The following is an 11,885-nucleotide window of genomic DNA, read 5'->3' as shown; positions in this document are numbered from 1 at the left end:
TCATCCCCCCAAAACGATATAGTAGTTGTTGAGGGGAATGGCCACAGGGTATCCCTGCACTGCCTGCCAGTTCCCTTCCCGTCCCTGATGGTAACCCATCTACTTTCTTCTTGTACCTGAGGTGTGACTACCACCCTGTAAATCCTCTCAATAACCCCCTCCCTTCCTGAATGATCTGAAGTTCATCCAGCTCCAGTTCCCTAATGTAGTTTTTGAGGAATTGGAGTTGGATGCACTTCCGTCAGATGCAGTCAGCGGGGACACTAGTGGTAACCCTGAGTGGTGACCCTTACCACTAGTGGTAATCTTGTGTGAGTTTAATCCCACGTTAGGTTGGGGTCCCTACAAATGGCCTCTGCCAGCAGCTCAGTCACCAAAATAAAAATCAATGGCGAGAGGGTACAACCTTGTTGGCTGCTCCTAAAAATATTAAAATTGCTGGGTCGCAAATCATTGGTGAGAACTGCAGCCAGAGGATCACTGTAAAAGACCCTTACCCACATTATAAAGGCTTTACCTACACCACGCCGTTCAGGAGTATAGAAAAGATATGGAACTCAACCCGATCAAACACTTTCTCTGCATCTTGAGAGATCACTAATCCTTGTATAGGTTGTTGTTGACATGCTTGGATCATAATGAGTAATCTCCTAATATTGTTGGAAGACCTGCAGCCCTATATAAAGCCCATCTGTTCCTCTTTGACAATGGTAGGCAGCACGGTTTCCAGCCTTAGTGCAAGAGTCTTAGAAAGGATTTTGACATCAACATTTAAAAGCGAGATTGGCCTATAGGAGGCACAGTCCTCTGGGGTCTTCCCTTTCTTAAGAATAAGAGAGAATAAGAATAATAAGCCTCTCTTAAGGATGGTGGGAGGCAATTGTGACTGTGCGAGTGATTGAACATATTAAACATTGGTCCTGACGCGTGTTTATAAATTCTTTATAAAATTCACTGAGCAGTCCATCAGTGAACTTTCCACTCTAAAGCTGATTCACAGGTTCCTGCACCTCCTGCACTGATATAGGGGTGTTAAGGAAAGACTCTTGTTCGGTGGTTACACCTGGAAGATCCAGGTTCTTGAAAAAAGCCTCCATCTTAACATGCCCATCCTCAAAACCCTCAGACTGATATAATTCAGAGTAAAATCTCTGAAGTGGCACATTAATCTTTTGAGAATCGCAGGTAAGGGTTCCAGTCCCTTCCCTAACTGAGGTAATGTCTTGTGGGGGCACTCTTTTTCTTGGCAAGATACGCTAAGTACTTGCCCAGTTTATCGACATGCTCAAACAACCTTTATTTTGCAAAAGTTCCTTCTTGGCTGTTTGTGTGAGCATGGAGTTCAATGTAGACCAAAGTGCTGTGACCCTCTGTAGCTTAGCCACTAAGGGTCTATTAAAATATGACTTCTCGGCTGCCTTCAACAACGATTTGAGCAAGCATTGCTGCTCTGCCTTCTACCGCTTCCTACTGGCAGAATAAGAAATTATTGTTCCCCTTGGCATAAGCTTTAGCAGTTTCCCATAGAATGGATGGAGTACTGCCGAGTCTGTATTAATGGTTAAGAAAGCCCTCAATTCATTGGAGAAATACTCAAAGAACTTACTATCCTTAAGAATAAAGAGATCCATTTTGCAGTGTCTCAGACCTGTTATATTGCCCTTAATCTTAACCAATAAGTATACTGCTGTGTGACCAGAGATGATAATATCCCCAATTGTACAAGATGCCACTGAGTCCAAGAGTGCTGCAAAGGTTAGAAAGAGATCAATCCTGGTGTGACACTTGTGTGGGTTGGAAAAGAATGTAAAATCTCTACCTGTGGGGTGGAGATGCCTCCAGGCATCCACCAGCCCTAATTCTACACATAAATCCACCAATTGTTTAGACTATAAAGAGGATCTGGGGGGCCTTTGGGCGTTCTGTCTACTGTGGGATCCATAAGATAGTTGAAATCAACCTCTATGATAATGTGCTGCGATGCAAGGTTAATCAGTTTAGAAAATGCATCTACCAGGAGTTTAAGGGGATGGGCCGGAGGGCAGTAAACATTCAAAATATGTTGTTATTCTCCATATATTGAAGCTTTGAGAATTATGAACCTCCCATGCATGTCTTTAATGCAATCTAGTAACTTAAATGGGAGATTCTTCCTAACAAGATTCTCCCCTACTCCTGGTATTAAAAGATGAAAAATAAAACCGATCAAACCTACCCTGTTGTAATTTCAAATGTTCCTTATCATTCAGGTGTATCGCCTGCAAAAAGGCAAAATCCACCCTCTCCTTTTTGAGACAGAAAAGTACCCTTTTCTTCTTGACTGGCGAATGGCTCCCCTTAATGTTCCAGGTACACCATTTAAACATGTCATGAGCCATAACATTCTGTGGCAAAATTTAGACTCCAGAGAGGAAGAACTTGAATTACAAATCGCTGAGCCTCAAAGAAAAGAGGTTCATGGAATCTAAAAACTAAACAAACTAAAACAACGACAGCTAGTAAAATTTCAAAACTTTCAAGAGCTATGTACAACAAGTACCAAAAACCAAAACAAAATACTAGTCACCAATGGCACTGAATAGGGGAACTTACCACCCTGCATCCCCCCACCCACCCACCCACCAGGGGCACCAATACATCCCAAAACCTTACCTTCTTCCCCATTGCTTGGCAATTGAACACAAAAACTGGGCTTGAGCTGCCCATAGATAGGCATGTAATTTTCACAGCCACCTTCTTAACTCCTTCTAGCTTGAGCCACACCACAGACACAAGAAAAGAAAGAGGAAAAAGAGTAATGTTAATGAAGAAGTTAAAAGTGAGTACTCTGCCTGTCCCTACCTATAATTTAATGCTGGTTAATACAAAAAAAACCCAACAGAACTTTCTTTAAGAGAAAAAAACACACTATTAATTGTACCTATTAAACCATTCAGTCTAACTTAACATGTCCACAAAATTTCTCTGGAGAGTTGAATGAATGTGCAGATCCAATGAAAGCAAACTGAAGCCCGCTGGGTACCTTAAAGAATACTGAATCCCTAGTTCCCTTAGCCTTTTCTTGATATCATCAAAAGACTTCCTTTTCCAAATCATTGCTGCTGAAACGTCCTGTAAGAACATAATTCTGGAGCCCTCATGAATTAAAGCCTTTAGGTATTTTCCCTGCATTCTAGAGCCTTCCATGACTCTTTGTTTGTCCCCTTAGTTGTGAAACTGCATGAGGACAGGACGGGGATGCTGGTCTGAACCTGACCTGTGCACCTTAACCTAGTAAACTCTTTCAATTTTCACCCACTTCAACTTCTAAGTGAGGAATCTTGGCAGCCAGTTCTCGAAAAGACTCACTGCCTGACCGCCTTCTATCCCCTCCGGCATTCCAACGATACGGACATTCTTCCTCCTGCCCCTATTCTTAAGATCGTCAACCTGATCCAATAAGTTATAGAGCTGCTTTTCAAGGACATAGATCTGATCTTTTGATGAACCAATCACGGTCTCTGCCACTGTGGATAGACCCTCGATCTCATCAGCTCTCTTCACAAGGTTTTCAAGTTGATGCTCATGTTTTTGAATTACGGTGGAGAGTGAGTCCAACTTACGATTAAACTTTCCTTCGATTGTGTCTTTGATCTTTTCGCACAACTTTGTGAGCTCCGTGACAAAGGCCTGGTTAGTAAACAGGTCCATCAAACTGGGAGGGTTGTTCACAGCCCTGGCTGTGGGCAAACTCAATGTTTCCAACAGGTGCCCCTTGTGCTGGGACTTACTCGATCCTTTTCCATTTTGTTATTTCCAGTCGACACAAACGGGATTACTAAAGATCCTATGACTATTCCAACACTGAATTTTAATGGAATGACTTGAGTGGTTTGGGTTACAGCGCTACTTTTTGTGTGCTGTGATGCAGAGCCCATCAAAGCACACCATTCAGACCACTGCCCTCTTGGATCCCCCTCCAATTCCACTTTTAAGGGTATCACTGAAAATGCTTCGACTATCCTATCACAGAGTGCATTCCAGGCCAGGTCAACTTGCTGTATAGAGGTTTTTCGCAATATCCCTCAGGTTATGTTGTCAATCACCACAAAGATGTCCTCTGTTACCTACCCTTTGCCAGTAGAAACAATATCTTCCTATTTATCAAAATCTCTCATAATTTGAACATCTCGATGAAATCTCACCCTAACCTCCCCACCTGTAAGAAGAATGATATAGCTTCTCCAGTTTCTCCATATAATCAAAATCTCTCTTTGATTTAGCACTTTAACCACAGGCTAATCTGAGAAAGCAGCACAAGTTTGCAGGACTGCATTCTTTTCCAAAGTCTGGAGCATTATTAACAGTAATCTGTGTCACCTCCATTTGGCAGGGATTGCTCGGATCAATATTTTTGAGGCTTTTTTTTGCATACCTTCTGGATATGTATGTTAGTGACTTCTTTTCTGAATGCTCCCATGACATTTTTCTGTTAAGATAATTGTTCATGTTGCCCATATTTGAAGGAAGAATGGAAGAAAATCTCAGGAAGATCAAGGTATGCTAAGAAACCGTGATTACTGACAATCAATGTTCATTTTAATTGCTCTTTTTTCTGCAAGGCCTCTTTTTGCACTGCACCCTGATTGAGCTGTAGAATCCTGACAGTGTGGAAAGAGGTCATTCAGCCCATCAGGTCTGCACTGATTCTCCAAAGAACATCACACTCAAACCCAACCCCCCATCCTCTCTCTTTAACCCCACAGTTACCAGAGCTAACCCACCTAGTGTGCACGTACCTCCAACACTATTGCCAATTTAGCATGGCCAATCCACCTGACCTGCATATCTTTGGATGCTGGGAGGAAACCGGAGCACCTGGAGGAAACCCATGCATACACGGGGAGAATGTGCACAATCCATACAGTCGCCCGAGACTAGGATCGAACCCTGATCCCTGATGCTGTGTAGCAGCAGTGCTAAATACTGAGCCACTGTACTATCTATATTTAACCAAAATTGGCAGGGAGTAATTAAAAGATTAAGATTGCAACACAGCTGTGCACAATTGAGTTTAGAATTAAAGTTGGTTGTGTGTAGCCAGGGTATTTCATTGCATATTCTGAACAGACATACACAACTTAGAGGCCACAATGCTGATAACAAAGTACTAACCTTGACAGAGCTAGAACGAAGTTCAAATGAAGGTGTGGTATACCTGTGCTGTTATCTGCGTAAGTGTGAACTGATTTTGACTAATCTTACAGGACAAACGTTTCAAGGTTTACAAAATAGTTTTCATTTACTGCAGGCTGCATAATGTTGCACTGAAAAAGGGCTGCAGTCTGCACCACAATGTCAGGGAGGTTAAAACAGTAAAACGGTGAAAAAACTCATGAGGAAGTAAGATCAGTCTTGACATAGTAATATGGTATGGTATACAGAGGAACCTTGATTATTCGGCATTTGTTTAATCGAATTTCGGATTATCCAAACAAGATTGCAAGGTCCCGATGCTGGGCTATTATCTGGCATTCGATTATCCGGAATTCGATTAAACGAATGAAATACTCCCCATCCATGTCCTTCAGATAATCAAGGTTCCTCTGTACCAGTGATCAATTCTAGATGCATTTCAAGCAGTGGGAACTATACCTTTTTTTTTTAAAACAGACACATCACATCTCCTATTGTTTCATACTCAATCCTTCTAAAATTATTTCTTTCCATTTTATGACTGGTTCCTGTTCAGTTGTAACAAATAGCAAACAAGGATGCAACACAGTTTGCATTCAAATGCATAAGATTTATTTCCTCTGTTGTACACTGTGAATCCTGGCTTGCAGCTGTACCATGTTTGATACTTTGCTTCAAAAATGTAACACCTAGGGCTGCAGTTTCCTTTTGGGAGTGCATGCCTGACTGACATGTGATCTTGTCTAAAGTTTTGTTTGCTTTTTCCGCATGGCTTGGGGTCACAAAGTAATTTGCAGCCTCCAAAATAGGAAGGGAGGAGAGTGGGTGCTGAGGAGGGCACGTGCTTAGCAACAGTAGCTTTATTCCTAAAATTGCTTAAATCATCCCTAAATATAAGGCCTCACTCCCCCCAGCCCCAGCCAATCCTGCCCCTCACGTATCTTTTGTGCAACTGCATGTATATTCCAGAGTCACTCACATATTATCCATTATTTTGATTGATTGACTAATTTATTTACTGCTGTCACATGTACCAAGTGTTGTTCTTGCTCTTGATGCCTTTAGGGAAAGGTGGGGACTGTGGGTATGGAGTGCTTTATTTCCTCCTCCAAATCTTTTTTGATTTAATCTCTACCCTCCCCCTTCATATTAGCATTGCCTTTATCAGGCTTTGTTTGTAACTTGTTCACTGGACACATGGGTGTTTTCCTGGTGGTGGAAGTATTGAATAAATACAAAAAAAAAGTGTTATTTTGAATTCTATATTAGTAAATCACGTATCAGTGGAAAATATTGTACCTTCCTTGAAGAAAAATAAAATATCTCACCATCTAATAAAAGCCTCTATTAAATATAATATCATTGATAATAAGGAAAATAAATGCATTCTTCCATGTGAAAATAACACTGTAACATTTGTAATTCTTTTAGCTTGTGTCAACAAGCTGCAATCTACAATGATATTAAAACATGCCTCGATGCTCAGATGAAACTTTGGACTCTCATCTCCCACTCCTTCAAAGTGAATCCCTTTTGGAAGAATGAACTCTGATACAAGTTGCAGAGTTTCACTGACTGCTTTAAGTCAAACACAATGATTAGATGTTGCTGTTACTCACTGAATATGACATTACTTGGTAAGTGGTGAACCATGAATGCTTCTTCAATATTATTTTAGATGGTTAAAGGATTTCTGCTTTCAGCTGCTTGACAGAATTTAGTGCTGCACTTTTTTGATTGACTAGCCTGTCATAAAGAAGAGGGTTTCTACAGCCTCTTCTAAATAGGAAATCTATGACTGTATGAAAGAAAGGAAAGAAAGACTCACACTTAGTTAGAATCTTTCATTGTCTTGGGAGATCTAAGGTACTTTGTGGTCTATTTTTGAAGTAAGTTTGAAATGTCGTCATAGTTGCTGCAAAGTTGGAAGTGTGTCAGTTAAATTGTGTACAGCAAGCTTTCATAAACAGCAGTGTGATAATGACTAAATGACCTACATTACCATGAATTTTGATTGAAATATGAGAATCTTCTTCAGCATCTTCAAGTTTCTGAAGTGGAATTTGAATCTGCAATCTTCTTACTTAGAGACAAAATACTGCTAACTAGGTTACAGTTGTGAAAGGAATTCTCTCAAGCATTTTAGAACTGAGTTAGCTTGTAACCTTTGTGGAAAATTCCAGCCTTCCAATGGAACACACTGACTTGATGATATTGACAATGACTTGATGATATTGACAATAGCTGTCATCATCTCAATAGTATTGCTGTAAAGTAAATTGGATTAAAGCAGTTGCTCCATTATTTCTTTCCAAGTTGAGCAGCCTCACTTACCTCGACAACCAGAAGCAGAATTTTCAGAACATAGACCTTCTGCAATCCAATGGGAAATTATCAGCCAGCCAAATAATTAAGTACCTCAAGGAATAATTTGAAAAGTGGAGGAAATTTGTCTGGCGTCATGATCAGCAATTCTCCCACAAATATCAAAGACGACAGATTATCCAGCTTTTTAGCTGCTGGTTTTTGTGGTATACATTTATCGACAACTAGCATCCATGTTTGCATGCATAACTAACTGCACTGGATGAATTTTTTTACCTCTGAAGTAGATTGGAAGGTCAACTTTAGACACTTTAGTTATTGCATTAGTTTTTTAAAGCTTGAATTGATGTTGAGTTAATTCATCCTAACCAAAGAGAGCAGTAAGAAGCAGTTGTGTGACCAAACTTAATTAAAGTCCTGTAGACTTGCAGAGGGAAGTAGGCAGGATTTTCACACAAGCGCTTTGCAATGGTTTATGATGGAGAATGTGGGAATATTGTGTCAGGAGAGAACTAGATTTTGCTGTGATGCCTCTGTGGGAAATAATTCATCAAAATTATCATACATAAAAAATAATCGCTTCTGTGAGGCAACTGAGGGCACCCAATGCAGAACGAGGGTCCCCATAATAAGGCAGTACCTTTGAGTTTGGAAGAATCAAAACAAATTATCATTGAAAGGTTTCTAATATTTCATACATCTGAAAATGTTCTATTTCCTACATCCCCACATTAATAATTCATCTATGTCTTTGGCTACAAACTGTTTGAAACTGAATAAACCATTATGTTATTCCATTTTAATGATTCTCAACTTTGGCATTTGAAATGTTATGTTCCACTAGTAATTCACAGTATCTGATATTTCAAAGTAATTTCATCTGGTTCTAGTTACTGTTGCCTAAATTTCATTCCAGTCTATGATGTACATTGCAGTAGCAAGCAGAAAACAGAAACTTGACCTTTATATTTCAGATAACGTGAAGGGCTATAGGCAGAACTACCATCCCTATGTTAATGGCTGTATAAGAGACTGGGAAATTATATCTTCTAACTCTTGAAAAACTGCAGCTGATGAAATGCTAGTTAGACATGACCTGAAACTCTTTGAAGACTTCTCAAGTCTGCAAACCTTTACTTGAGAGAAGTATTTGAACCTTGAAGAGGAAGATTAACATCCCTAGTTGGAATGGCTCCACTGTGCATTAGAGTCTTTAAAATAGTGCTTTTTTAGATTCTCAATAAGATCCCAATCTGCCTTTGAATGTTGGATTTTTGCTTGGTGGAGAGGTTAATTCCGATGCACTCTTTCAAGCACTGCTAGCCAATGTGCAAGACAAGAGTTTAGTTTGCATTGAGTGAGTATATACAATAGTTTCTCTCTGCCAGCAAAAGTTATGTCAATGGAGTGGGTCATCATGAATCTCCAGCCCAGGGATCCTTTGCCATGTTTTAAAATATACCAGCAAAGACAGTGCTGCAAGTGCAGTTCAGCTCAGAGTTATTTACAATGACAACCTTTCTGATAATTTAATTTTTCCAATTGCATTTGTCCTTTGCGGTAATCAACTGTGGATTATGTAAAGTGTCCACTTTGCATTAGACTGAATTCTAATTAAGATTCAGCATATCAATAATAATGCCAACCAATAAAAGCTGTACATGAATTAATTAGTGTAGCAATATTTCTTTACATCCTATTTGTAGTTCTACATTAGATGCTTGGATGGTTATGGACCTATAATTATTGGATAATAAATATTAATGTATATCAGCATCAGAATAAAAGCCCTACAACAATGCTTAGCATTTTCTGTAAAATCACTTCATTAAAAAAGTGTGACTTAAGAGAATAATAATGTGGTGTGTAGCTTGTGACTGTCTAAGCATTGCATAGAAAGTAAGTAAGCAGTCAGACATTGCCAATTCTGCAAATTGCATATTGGGAATAAACATGCAAGTTTGTTTTTATCTGGACGGAGATGTCTGCAGTCTTAAACCAAATTACAGTTGCCCTTACTAAGGTTTTATCCATCACTAACCTTCAGCACGCTGGTCTTCAGTGAAATCGTAGGAATGATATGGTGCTGGCCCATGAGAGTGATATTAACAAAAGGTAAAGTAGGAACTCAATGAAAGCTCCCCGTCTCAGTCAACATCTGACATATTGCTCCATATTCAATGTCCAAGTCTATATGTGGAAACGTTTTTCTCCAAAAACATACTCTATTTATAAAATGTGTAAACAAAAACATTTTAATTTGAATATTACAAGACAATGAGCAAATGGTTGCTTTATGATACTATCAACCATGTCCTAACATCCCCCCCCTTTATTAAGTAGTGGAAGGTCTTGTGCTTAGCAACACAAAATACTCTGACCTGTACATTTCTTGCTAATGTAGTTTGGGTACCAGATTATGTGCCAGAAGTAGGCTGGGTTGCCCGTGCTCCCAGGAGGCGCTGAGGTCCTCCCTGTCTCAGTGGGGGCAGAGCTAAAAGCTGTCCCATTCCCTGCTTCACCCCCTCCTAATCCCTCCCAACCAAGCCCTCACCCACAGTGGTGACCTGACTGTTGTTCACGTTTATTAAAGTTGTCAAAAAGTGGCTGAGACAGTACTTTCTTGTTGAGCTACTTTCCCAATTTCTTGTACTGTTTGGATGATCTCTGACTGCCTCTCCTGTTTTGAGAACCTGCCACCTTCCTTATCTGGCAGGTGGAACCAGTCTCCAAAGGTTCAAATAAGAACTCAACCATGTGACAATCTTGACTTTAATCTATTTCTCATCTCAGATACATTTAGGACCCAAAAGAGTCCTGATTCCTATTTCTAGTCTCTGGTGGGGAATTTGAGCCTCTTGTTAACTGTGACCTTTCTTCTATATGCATAAGGTAATTAATCCAAACTGGTAAATGCAGTTATATAATATTAATGTTTTTACTTGAGACTTCACAATACCATTGTATTTATTTTGCACTCTAAAGTTGTTGAAAAATAAATGAGATATAATTTTCCATATGTGCCGAATTGTTCAGTGCCCTTGCTCTCAAAGCTGGAGAGTTCTAATTCACAAAGCACTTTGATAATGGCTTGGTAATAACTCTTAGTGGGTTTTAGGAAATCAGGCAGAAAACATTTCCTTTTTGTGAGCATAAACCCAGGTTGATGATCTCCTTCTGTTGACTTTTGTCAAAGAGGACTATCGAAATGACTTTTTGAAGATTTATAGCAAATGGAATTTCACACATCAGAACAGTTTATGTGCTGGTCTCTCATGGATGCCCATAGTTCAGGAACTGCATTTATGTGCAAGGATTGTATGTCAGAGTGAATTAAACAATAATGGACATGGCTGTGTTCTGAACTGAAAAGGTGCTTCATTGCTGAAGGATATGTCTAAATGGCAAATCTATGAGTCTTAAGCGGAGCTTCAAATTGTCAATTGGTCCCCTGTTTCCTAAATACCATGGATTCAAAGTTTCTACATTTTAGCGTCAGTAATTTAAGTTTCTTTTTTTTAAAAATCACTTTCTGATGAAAGCGTACAATGTACTTGTGTTCCCCAATGCCTTAAATTCTGAATTCAATTTATCACAGTAGCATTATAAATAAGCAGATAACTAAACTGCTGCTTTACTATTGACACATTATGTACAATATGTACAGATGCATAAAATTCTGAAGTCTTCTTATTAATTGCTGGTAGCAGGGAGGCACAATACGTGGATATTACAAATAGTAGAATGTACCCACCCACCATCCCCTGACACACACATACACACACTCCTACAGACACACACACTCATGCAGACCCTCCCTCATACGCTCACACATACACTCCCACATGCACCCTCTCATAGACATATACCCCTTTATACTGCCACTCACACACATACACACACTATCTCACAGACACCAATAACCTCCCCCACAACCCCACACACATCCATATGCACACACACATTTATCAATTTGTGGGGTGAATCTGTACTTGCAGAATTACATTTTACTTTGCTCAAAAACTGCATGAATCCATGTACGATTCTGTAAATCCGTAAATCAGTCTGACCATTGTGGCACAGACAGTCTCACATAAGGAAGCTCACACCTTCAATACATTATCTGGGCCAACATGACACCAATTGTTAAAGTTCACTTGAGTATGTAACTTTTAAAAGAATATTGTGATTTAAATATGGAAGAACTGAAACCAGCATGGTCATTCTAACAGATGAGAGACTTTAAAAATCCAGGTCTTTTTCAATACATAATTTCAGTTAAATCACACTGTCAATTTTTGCTATAAATTTTGAGTCTTATAATATTACACTCCATAACCTCCTGATGAAGGAGCAGTGCTCCGAAAGCTAGTGCTTCTAATTAA

At 39.5% G+C, this 11,885-nt stretch overlaps 1 long non-coding RNA gene across 1 annotated transcript in view; it reads left to right on the top strand.

Annotated features, from left to right (window-relative positions):
- Window positions 1–6,753: 6,753 nt before the first annotated feature.
- The window catches only part of LOC148148966 (uncharacterized), a 79,348-nt gene continuing 74,216 nt past the window's right edge, over window positions 6,754–11,885 (top strand). The window contains exon 1 of the long non-coding RNA XR_015758296.1: window positions 6,754–6,812. This is a non-coding gene — a long non-coding RNA (uncharacterized LOC148148966). The remainder of the gene's footprint in view (window positions 6,813–11,885) is intronic.

This window comes from Chiloscyllium plagiosum, unplaced genomic scaffold, assembly GCF_037043375.1.
Source record: "Chiloscyllium plagiosum isolate Xiang-an unplaced genomic scaffold, Cpla_swu_hap1 HiC_scaffold_10, whole genome shotgun sequence".
Lineage (NCBI taxonomy): Eukaryota > Metazoa > Chordata > Chondrichthyes > Orectolobiformes > Hemiscylliidae > Chiloscyllium > Chiloscyllium plagiosum.
This window is presented reverse-complemented; position numbering and strand designations above follow the sequence as displayed.